Source organism: Marmota marmota, unplaced genomic scaffold, assembly GCF_001458135.2.
Source record: "Marmota marmota marmota unplaced genomic scaffold, marMar, whole genome shotgun sequence".
In the NCBI taxonomy this organism is placed as follows: domain Eukaryota; kingdom Metazoa; phylum Chordata; class Mammalia; order Rodentia; family Sciuridae; genus Marmota; species Marmota marmota.
The window spans coordinates 12150820-12161882 of record NW_026000068.1 but is presented as its reverse complement, the minus strand read 5'-3'; the positions used below and the strand labels follow the sequence as shown (position 1 = coordinate 12161882).

The window sequence follows — 11063 nt, the reverse complement described above, 5'->3', positions numbered from 1 at the left end:
CATGACACTTCTTTTTTAATTTAAAAGCAATTCATCCACTGCAAATCGATCATGGTCAAAATAAAGGAAGAGCTCAGTGCTAGATGAGACCTGTTTGTCTTGAGCCTGGCAACATGTGGATGACAAGCAGCCACCAGTAATGACAGGTGACAGATCCAAAGTAATTGCCAAATCTGCTCACATCTTTCCATTTCTAAACCTTTTCCTTAAAGAAAAGCCTACATGGAGCCATACCATCGTCCCAGTCACCCCAGAGAATAGCCGTGACATCCGGATCCTCATTTCCACCAACAACCATATGGTGGTTTTTGTTTTTGTTTTTGTCTTTTGGGGTGTGGGGTACCAGGAATTGCACTCAGGAGTACTCAACCACTGAGCCACATCCCCAGCCCTATCAGCCCTATTTTATATTTTGTTTAGAGACAGGGTCCCACTGAGTTGCTTATTAGCACATGGCTATTGCTAAGGCTAACTTGGAACTCGCGATCCTCCTGTCTCAGCCTCCCAAGCCACTAGAACTATAGGTATGTGCCACTGTGCCAGCCCATCAGGTGGTTTTGAAGTTAACAAGGATGCACTATTTTGTTCCGCAGCCTCTGTCAGGAGTCTTCCCACTGTCTGGTCTCTAGACTTCAGCTAAACCTTTGGTTGATTTCAGGTACTCTTCCCTCCATGTGCTTCTTGTCGGTTGTCCTCTGAAGCGGATTTCTTGCTAGCGATGCTCAGCATTGCAGCAGCAGTGGTCACTGAGCTTGAGAACCTTCCCTCTTGGGAACTTGAGCCCCAGCATTTCCACCACGAGGGAGTCCTTGGCGTCACCCTCTGTCCTACTGATCATCGTCCCTTCCACCTCCAGGCACTGCTTGGCCAGGGTCCCCGGAACACTGTAAATGCAGAAGAACAGCTCATGGTGGTTGATGGTAGATGGTCACAGTGGCAGCTGGAGGACGACAGTGCTGGCTTGGCAGGAGCCCGCAGCAAGCTTCTGGGGAGTGGGGGAGAGGGCAGAGAAGCTGACAACCTTGTCTTTGAAGAACACTTAATGTCATGAGAAAATGTAACAAACACATAATGCTCAAGCTCATCTTACAAGACTGTATATACAGTGCCATTTCAAACACACACATCGGAGTGGGGTAAAGTGATTACATGATTATACCTGAATACTAGTTACTTTTTAAAATTCTTTTTATTTTCTGAATTTTCCACAATGGGCATGAAAGGGTTTTTTTAAAAAATAAAACTTTATTTTTATTTTCTTTCTTTTTTTTTTTTAATGTGGTGCTGAGGATAGAACCCAGTGCCTCATGCATGCTAGGCAAGCGCTTTACCACTGAGCCACCACCCCAGCCCCAAGAAAGGTTTCTTTTAAAAAAGAGGAAAGTACAGGAAAATAACGGCCCTCCCCCGGGGCCAACAATTAACTGTTGTTTTTGTTTCCGACATTTAAGAAAGGAATTGAATGCCCTGGGTGAAGCTTGAGTCCCATTTGTTCCCAGTCCCACCCCGTCTTACTGAGTACCCATCCGTCTAGTCTGAGCTCGTATCTTCTCTAGAGGCTCCCTCTTTCATACACTACTCAGAGGGTGATACAAGGAAGATCACCAAGTTGAAGGTCAACCTGGGCAACTGGGCAAGAATCTGTCTCAAAATAAAATAAAAAGAGCTGGGGTGTAGCTCATTGATAGAGCACCTACCTATCACATAGGTAGGTCATGGGTTCAGTCCCCAGCACTGAACCAAAAAACCCTAATGCTGCTTGCTCTTTGCGTACTTCAAAATTTTTTGTAAATTTTTTTTCTCATACTGTGGCTTATTTTCTTCTTTTATTATTATTTTTCTACATTTTTTATTGGTGAACAAAAATTGTATATAATGGTGGGATTTTGTTACGTAGTCATACGTAGTTATAATGTAGCAATGTAACTTGGCCAGTGTCACTCCCCAGTATCTCTCCTTTCTGTTCCTTCCTCCCTTTCCCATCCCTTTCCTCTACTCTACTGGTTTTCCTTTCATTTTCATGAGATCCCCCACGTTTCTTTTCCTTTTCCTCTCTAGCTTCCACATATGAGAGAAAACATACAGCCCTTGTCTTTTGAATTTGGTGTCTTTCATTTAATGTTGTTGCCGAAACCTTATCCTTGTCCCTGATACCAATCCAATAATGAGGACATGATTTTTGAGAAAAAGGAAAAAGGTTTATTGCTTTGTAATCAAAGAAGAAACACAGGGGACTGCTGTCCCAAAGGCTGTGATTCTGCTCATCTACAGGAACAAAGGGCTCTTAAAGAGGGGATTCAGAGAAAATGAGATTAGGGAAAAGAGAGATCCGGAAGGAGAAGGTTAGGGAAAAGAAGATTGGGAAAAAGAAAAAAACATGTAAGTTTCAAAGCCACAAGGGTATAGTCAAAGCATCAAGTGAAACCCCTGTTATAACATGATGCTCTCAAGTTCTATCCATTTTCCTGCAAATAACATTTTTTTTAGAGAGAGAGAGATTTTAGCTTTCAGCGGACACAACATCTTTGTTGGTATGTGGTGCTGAGGATCGAACCCAGGCTGCACGCATGCCAGGCGAGCGTGCTACCGCTTGAGCCACATCCCCAGCCCTCCTGCAAATAACATAATTTAATTTTTCTTTAGGGCTGAATAAAACTCTGTTGTGTTTATATACCACATTTACCTTGTCCATTCATCTGTGATGGACACCTAGGCTGGTTCCATAGTTTGGTTATTATGAATTATGCTGCTATACACATTGGTATGCATGTGGCACTGCAGTATGAGGACTGATTCTTTGGGATAAATACCAAGAAGTGGTATAGCTGGTACATATGGTGGTTCTGTTATGCTCGAATTCAGGACCCCCAAAAGACCACCAGAGACCAAGATGGATGTAAGCAGCAAAGAGGTGTTTATTGTGAGCTAGCTCTGTCTCTGCGTGCACACAGCAACCGGTGGCGCTGAGAGGCCCCAAGCCCAGGATTTGCAGCAGTTTTATACACTCTTTGGGGAAGGCAGGGACTTCACACACATCATAGCATCTCTTAGCAAATCATCACACACCACGGGAAAATCATAAAACAACTCTAAAACATGATTAGCACATTCACTGGCGGGAACAAGATGGGTAAGGGTGATTGGTTAGTACAAGAGGGGAATTCGTTTGAACTGATTGGTTTAAGCCATGAGAGGTGTACTTGCTGAACTCCATGGTTTCCCAACATGTTATCAACCATCATAAACTACTGGGAAGGTCATCTGGCATCCCAGGTATTTTCCTGTCTCATGCTGATTGGTGGCTGCTAGGGGGTTGCTATGGGTCCCCACCTAGCCTGACTGAGTCAGGGACACCTGAGCAGCAGATTTCTCCTGTTATTTGTAGATAAACAACTCAGCAGGGTGGGTATGTGTCTAGGAGTACTCCATGGGTCTTTCCAAGGACAAGGATCATGCCCCCTTCCTTAGACAGGCTTTGCTCTGAGGTAGAGGCTGGTTTTTCAGTTCCATGTCTAGTCTTTTGAGGGATGTCCACACTGATTTCCATAATTCACAATCCCACCAGTGGTGTAAAAGTGTTCCTTTTTCTAGCTTACCCTTCACTAACCATGAGGCTTCCGTGTGCTCTGTGTCAAACCAGCTCATGAGTATTCATCAACAAATATCCCATACTTAACCTACCCATTCACTTGTTGACTGACAGTGTTTAAAATGTTTACCTATTACAAATAAAGCTGCGATTATTCTGGGCCTTCATAATCAGGGGAGGGGAGTTTTAGGTTTAAAACACCAACAGTGTCAACTGAAGGGAAGGTGACAGAGGATCCTACTAAGCCTAGTGAAGGGTTCCCCAGGGTGGGTTTTTACTCTTTGGGTGGGGGGGATCATGGACGGGGATACTCCAGAGTCCACATGCCTGGGGCTCTCTGAAACTATAGAGATGGTCCAGAGGTCCACTGACCAGGGAGCCTCTAAACTGCTCTCACCTTTGTGAAGCCAGATTTAAAGTTAGGTAGTCAGTGTAGTTAGGTAAATCGGGTCTAATACCAAGTGAAATCTAAAATGGAGGCCATGCTGGCAATGATTCCGGGAAACGCAGGACAACTCATGGAATGTTAATGAAGTCCTGAAAAGGCCCTAGGCCAAAGTCCACCTCAAAGAAATGTCAATGAACAGCCCCCAGCAAAAAGGTGCTGACTCAGAAGTCCTTCCTGACCAGATTACTTCTTTGGCCCACCTGTGTCCCACCCCGCGGGCCTTCCCACCTACATTCCATCACTGAAAGAACTATAAAAAGGGGAGACAACATCCCTTCCACGGATTCCACCTCTTGGGTCCCCTTCTTCCTCCGGGAGAAGTCTTTTCTGCTGTCCTTTAATAAACTTCTAATTTCTACTCTGACCTTGCCTCGGCGTGCTTCTTTGGTGTTATTCTTCAACATTGGGGAAGCAAGAACTCGTCACCGGTCAACAGCGGTAACATTTGCACCCACATCCTCCACTGCTGGGCATGGATGGGCATCTGGAGCAGTTCCCCCCACTCACGCTTCCTCCCAGAAGTAGTAAGCAGTTGAAGACTGAAGCAGAACCCCCTGGTCAACTTGTTGGATCTTCACAACAACCTCATGACTTAGTACCATTGTGATTTCAGCTTTTCCATTGGAGGATGAGGCTCAGAAAGGCTACGACCCTTTTCAAGGTCACACAACCAGCAAGGAGTGGATCTAGACTCAAACCCGGGCAGCGACTCCGAAGTCCACATTCTCAGCCCCTGAGTTGCCCGCCCTTAATGTTCCACAGGCCCAAACCTTATCTCAGTTTCTGTTTTACAGCCTCCCCTCTGCCCTGCTTCAAGGGAGAGGAGCAAGGCCGTCCTGGATTGGACTCTGACTCCTCTCCTTGGTTATCAATCTCTTCGGCTACATTGCTCAAATTGCTTTGTCGTCTTGACCACTATTCCCCACGGCTCTCCCAAATCAATGTTTATATTTAATTCTGATCTTGCAGAATTTATATATTTCTTCACCTCTCAGTTCCTACAAGTGTCCTAGTCTCTTTCTCCCTCCTGGGTGGTGCTAATGTCATCCACCATCACAGTGGGGAATAGGAAATAAAGTGGGTAACTTGCCAGCGATCCCTGAGTCCTTATAGACAGTCTGTTTCACTAGAGCAAAGAGGCATCTCCTTGACAGTAAAGTAGATCAGAAATCTGTCAGTGTTTGGGAAGACACAGTGCCATGGCCGTTTATCTGTTGGAGGTTAGAGAGATGTTTCTGCAGTGGTTGATCTCATTGCTCAATTTGTTGCTGAAAGCTCGGTCCTTGTCCCCATGCCAATCCAGTATTGAGGACCCAGTTTTGAGAAAAAGGGAAAACAAGTTTTATTGTTTTGCTAGCAAAGGAGAAGCACAGAGGACTCGGGTGATTCTGCCCACCAGGGAAAAGGGGGCGTGGTTTAAAGAAGTGCTTCAAAGTCTGCCTTCCACATTCTTTGCTGGAGTTGTAATTCCATTGTTAATTTGAGAGAGAAACATTCCTGAGATCTTCTGCTATCCCCAAAGTCTGAATTACTTTGTTCCTGTGGACTTGGGCGTGTGCTTAAAGACAGGTTACTGGCCTAGGATGGGGAAGAAAAGTAATCCTGTTTCCCCTGAAATTAGGGATGGGGAGAGATTAGAGAGGAGCAGGGAGAGAGGACAGAAAGAAACAAGTGAGTTTTAAGAATCAGTCACAGTGGCAGACAGCCAGGGCCGTATTCAATGCAGAAAGTGGACCCCTGTTACATATTGATGTCAGTCATTAAGATAAAGTTGGTCAGTCCTGTGGCTCAAATTTTTTCAAAATCCTTTCTGTGTAGTGAATTTGGTTTCTTCCTGCTTATTCTATCAGTTACTGAGAAAGGAGCCCTGTGAACATCGTAGCAATGATGGGGTAGTAGGGGTTCACTTGATACTCTGACTGTATCCCTTGTGACTTTGAAACTACATGGTTTTTTTCTTTACCCAACCTTCTCTGTGACCTTCTCCTCCCTGATCTTCTCCTCCTTGATCTTCTCCTTCCTGATCTCTCTTCTCCCTAATTTTATTTTCTCTGAATCACCTCTTTAAAAAAAAAAAAAAAAAAACCTGTTCCTGCTGATGGGCAGAATCACAGCCTTTGGAACAGGAGTCCCCTGTGTTTCTCCTTTGCTGGCAAAGTAATAAGTCGTCTTTTTCCTTTTTCTTAAAACCACAGCAACAATGTGGTCTGTTTATTTACCCCTTTAGCTTCAAGTGGCTTAAAGCTACTTTACTAGTTGTGCACACTTCAGGACTCTGGGGAGTTTCTATTGACCAGTTATTTCACCATAAGAAACGTCTCTTTTTCTTGACAGGCCGTACCTGAAGTCAGCTTGATCTGACACTAACAGCCACAGCAGCCTCTGTTGGTTTTGTTGCTGAAATCTCGGTCCTTGTCCTTGATGCCAATCCAATAAGGAGGACATGGTTTTGAGAAAAAGTAAAAAGTGGGTTTATTGCTTTGCCAGCAAAGGAGAAACACAGGGGACTCCCTGTCCCAGCCCATCAGGGGGAACAGGGGGCTTTTTAAGAGACAATTCAAAGCCTACATTCTCTGTTGGAGTTGTGATTCACTTGTTATTTTGGGAGATACTCATTTCTGAGATCTTCTGGTACCATACCCAAAATTTGCATGATGGGTGTGTACTCAAGGACAGGTAACTCTGCCTGAGATAGGGAGAGGGAGAGATTAGGGAGGAGCAGGGAGAGGGGAAGAGAAAGGAAACATGTACTTTTTAAAAATAAGTTGCAATGGCAGAGAATCCATTCTCCATATTCTACTATTCCGCACTTTTTTATTCTCCATTTTATTTTATATTCAACATTCTTTTAAAACATAAAAAGAATAAAGTAGGGCTGGGGATGTGGCTCAAGCGGTAGCGCGCTCGCCTGGCATGCGTGCAGCCCGAGTTCCATCCTCAGCACCACATACAAAAACAAAGATGTTGTGTCCGCCGAAAATTAAAAAAATAAATAAATATTGAAAATTCTCTCTCTCTCTCTCTCTCAAAAAAAAAAAAAAAAAGAATAAAGTATAGGTCATATAAACAGCCTGCAGTTGCTTCTCCTCCAGCACAATAATCCCCATCTTTTAATTGCAGTGTTTGGTCCCTGCCCTAGTTTCCTAGGGCTGCCTTAACAAATTACCACAAACTCAGTGACAACAGGAATTTATTCTTCAGGGATCTGGGTGCTGCAAGGCCAAAATCAAGATGCTGTGATATTTGACTTGGAACATGGGATTTCACCAGAACTCTAAGGCCTCCTCCTCCAGAAATACATTGTGGGCCTGTCTTCTTGCAGCTGTATTGCCTGTGTCCTGGTTTCATTGTGGGACCTCGGAAGAAACCAGAAGAGGCGTTTTGGGGTGTGGCACCTGAAATGTTAGACTCCATTCCCATTTCATGAGAAGGGAAGAGGAAGAAGGAAAGCAGAATTTAGTAAGTACCTATTGTCTTTGTATGTGTTTGTCCTCAAAAACACCCTGAGGCAGAAGACTGTGGAAACTCCTTTCTTTTAAACTTTTTTCCTTGAGGCACTTGGCTGCAGCAAGAGCATGTAAAATATTTTCCACCCGAGAGAGCCTTCTAATTCTTCGCCCACAAATGCACTTCGCCTTCGACTTCAGTGGGAGCTTGCTCTTCAGAACTGGAGGGGGTGCGAGGTGCTGCCATTTCTCCAGGTTGGCCCCTAGCCTTAGAGCTCAGTCTCCTTGCTAATGCCACCCCTCAGCTGGTGCCCAAGGAGGAACTCTTCACTTGATTATCCAACTTTAGCCTGTTTCAAAAAGTGTTGCTTGCCATCCAGGAGGGGCTTCTAGAGTATTTCTCACAGGTTCTAAAGACGTCCCAAATAGGGGCCCATGTTGTACAATGCAGTGGCAATAGGACTGGACCAACTGGAACTTTCTAGCAGGCCAGGCGTTCCACAAACACTCATTTGACCAGATACCTTCCTGTCTTTCTTTCTTTCTTTCTGTACTGGGGATTGAACCCAGGAATGCTTAATCACTGAGCCACATTCCCAGCCCTTTTAAATTTTTATTTTGAGACAGGGCCTCATTAAGTTGCCGAAGCTGGCCTTGAATTTGCCACACTCCTGCCTCAGCCTCCCTAGTTGCTGGGATTATGGACATGCACCACCGTGCCAGCTCCTAGCTGTTAAAAAAAAAAAAAAAAAAATCCCCAGGGAGCTATACAAGACCCTGTCTAAAATAAATTTTAAGTATTTAAACCATAATGGTGTATAAAAAGAGATCTAGGAGCAGGTGACTTTCCTGCCTCTGAGCCTTCTTTATGGAGAATCACCATGAAATGCTTACAATTATTTGAGACATTTTAGGCTCTCTCATTGAAGTCCTGTCCTGTCCTAAGGATGCAGATGACCAAGAAGCCCAGTGTCCCCCAGGAGTTGGAGTGATACTAGAATTTAAAGCCTTCCAAGCGAACAGCTCATCTGCCTATCCAGGGCCGTCAGAGTCCCAGGCTGGTCTACACTGACTGTGCAGCAGTGTAGACTGTATAAACGCCATACATTCTTCTGTCTTCTCATTTCCAATGATTCTGCTGTGTGGGTGAATAAAATGAAGTATGCAAATCATTTGAAAATACAAGAAGAATGCACTCATTTTTAAGCCAATAAACTTACTATTTTCACAGAGGGAGAAAAAAAAAAAAAGGTGGCAGCCGGACTTTGCTTCCTTGGAAGGCTCAAGGAAGAACCTTCCTCTTATTTCCTCAATGAAGGGAACAGAAACCATACACCCACCCTTTTAGTTCCGTGGTGGAGTTAAGCTGTCCATTAGAACGATGCAAATTGAAATAAATGTGTTGGCATCATTTATCACAATCAGGATGCAGCTGTCTTTCTGGGACTTTGTGCAGTGGCTTCTGAGCATGCTTTTTATTCTGGAGGGTTTCAGGTGTGTCCTACTTCTACCAGTCTTCACAGCCTTCCTTTTGATTCTTAGATGTCTAAAAATCTTTCCATTCTGTCTCCGGGGTTATATAAAGGACTAATCAGCCTGCTGCCCCATTTTTCTAGCCAAACACCTGCAAAAACACTTTATAAAGCCTCCCGGACTATACAATGTGAAGTTCATGATCATTATGGCCCTGTTAGCAAAGAAAAAAGGGCATAGTACCTGTTGGATAGGCAAACAAAAGTGTCCGTCTGCAGCAATAACGTGAAGAATAAAAATCAAACTCTTGGGTCTGATTTTCAAAGCTGCTCAGAGTCTAAGTCCATCCTGTCTTCCAACAAAACACTGCAATAGGCATCACAGGAAACCCCATGTTTCATCTGCCCCAGAGGATCCCACAGAAAAAACCCTGTGCTTTCATACACACATCGTTTCATCTGAAAGAAATGCACTACGTCTCCATCTGCCCTACTTAATGCCTAAGAAATGCTTTTAGATAGTATTTCTGGACCCCATCCCTGAAAGTTCAATGCAAACCCTACATGTTGCGAAGCTGTCCTATCCTTCCCAGCCGATAGAAACCTCTCTTCTGGCTTCCTCTGTATCTCTGCAGCATTCCATCATTTTTTACCTTTTCCTAGAGTTATGCACAAAAGACTCTCATACCCCTTCTTGATTATGAACCCACAAAGAACAGGAGTTCCTTCTGACTTGTTATCATATTGCCAGACTTCAAGTGCACGCCAAGGAGGCAGATCCTGAGGGCATCTTCTTGGTGTTTTGAACTCAAGAGACCTGCTTATATTCAAAATCTACAAATGCTTCAATCCCCCCCTCCCCTACAAGTCAAGAACACAATATAAATTTGGTGTCTATCCTTGGATCACGTCTGTCACACAGTGAAATGATATTCCTGGACTATTATCTCTTTTGCCAACTATCATTAATCAAAAACAGATAGATGTGAACATTACCAGATTTGACACTTGACCGTCACTAATTTCCACAGTAACTGGTTCAGGAAAAAAAAAAAAAGCCAGTATACAACAGAAACAATAAACCCATTACAGCATTACATTGCAACATAGTCCCAGAGACTTTAATCACATACGATCTTTCCAATGCGGCTCTAAAGATCATTACTGCATAAAGGTGGCTTTTAACTTCTGAGCTACTTAGCAATGAGGGGCAATTTTACTATCATGGCAGCAAATGCTTTTGGCTATAAAATGTGTCAAAAGTTTACAGGGTACAATGATTCATGACTCACCTGGGGGACAATAAAGATGAGGTCAGCCCGGCCCACATGGAGGCTCCCTGGGTCATGGTTAGTGCATCACTGGTTAGTGTATCTTCTGAGCTACCACTTACATGATGATATTCTTTTTGTAGCTGTGGCACCAGATTAATTTTGCTCTGTCGGGCTGGGTGATGTGAAGTGTGGGCAGGGGAACACTTGGTATGACCTATAGCTGTCACATCTGTCATTCCAATCACCTGATGATAGCGAGAGAGGCAGCCCTGTGACACTACTCTTTCTGAGTTAGAGAAACTATAGGAATTCCAACAGCTCATCTGCTACTTCTACGTAGAAACTGGCCCATTTGTGATGACCTCATGAGAGTTTGGTGGTGGTGGTGGTAGTGATGGTGGTGGTGGTGGTGGTGGTGGTGGTGGTGTGTGTGTGTGTGGTTTTTGTGTCTATTTTGGATTGGGTTTTTGCTTCAAGGTAGATCAACAGGTGAAATTTGCCTTCCCCGTATTTTTATCCTCTGTCTGTTCATCTTCACTCTGGGTGTCCCCATTATTGATGAAACTCTTGCAAGCCCTGTTCCCTCAGCTACAGACCCTGGCCTGCCTACGCAGTACTCTATTCTCCTCCCTCTCCTCACCTCTTACCCATCACTCTATCCAGAAATTATTGCTGCCTTGCTCAAAACTTCTATAAATGAGACTCTTTAAGCAGGAATTTTCTATTGCTTCCAAGAAAGGTAAGTAGTCTTTGGGCTACGGTCTGAATATCCAATTTTAAACCCAAAATGATGACATTTGGAGGTTCAGCCTTTGCGGGGGGGGGGGGGGCAGG

The 11063-nt window shown here is 44.2% G+C and overlaps 1 long non-coding RNA gene across 2 annotated transcripts in view; it reads right to left on the bottom strand.

Moving 5' to 3' along the window:
• Positions 1–345: 345 nt before the first annotated feature.
• Positions 346–11063, bottom strand: part of LOC125619977 — a 37408-nt gene continuing 26690 nt past the window's right edge. The window contains exons 4-5 of one of the 2 annotated variants that reach the window (XR_007351556.1): positions 9200–9322; positions 8212–8621 (exon numbers count right to left, since the gene is read on the bottom strand). This is a non-coding gene — a long non-coding RNA (uncharacterized LOC125619977). Of the gene's footprint in view, positions 986–8211; positions 8622–9199; positions 9323–11063 lie in introns of those variants that run through there. The other variant, XR_007351555.1, reaches the window with a different exon arrangement.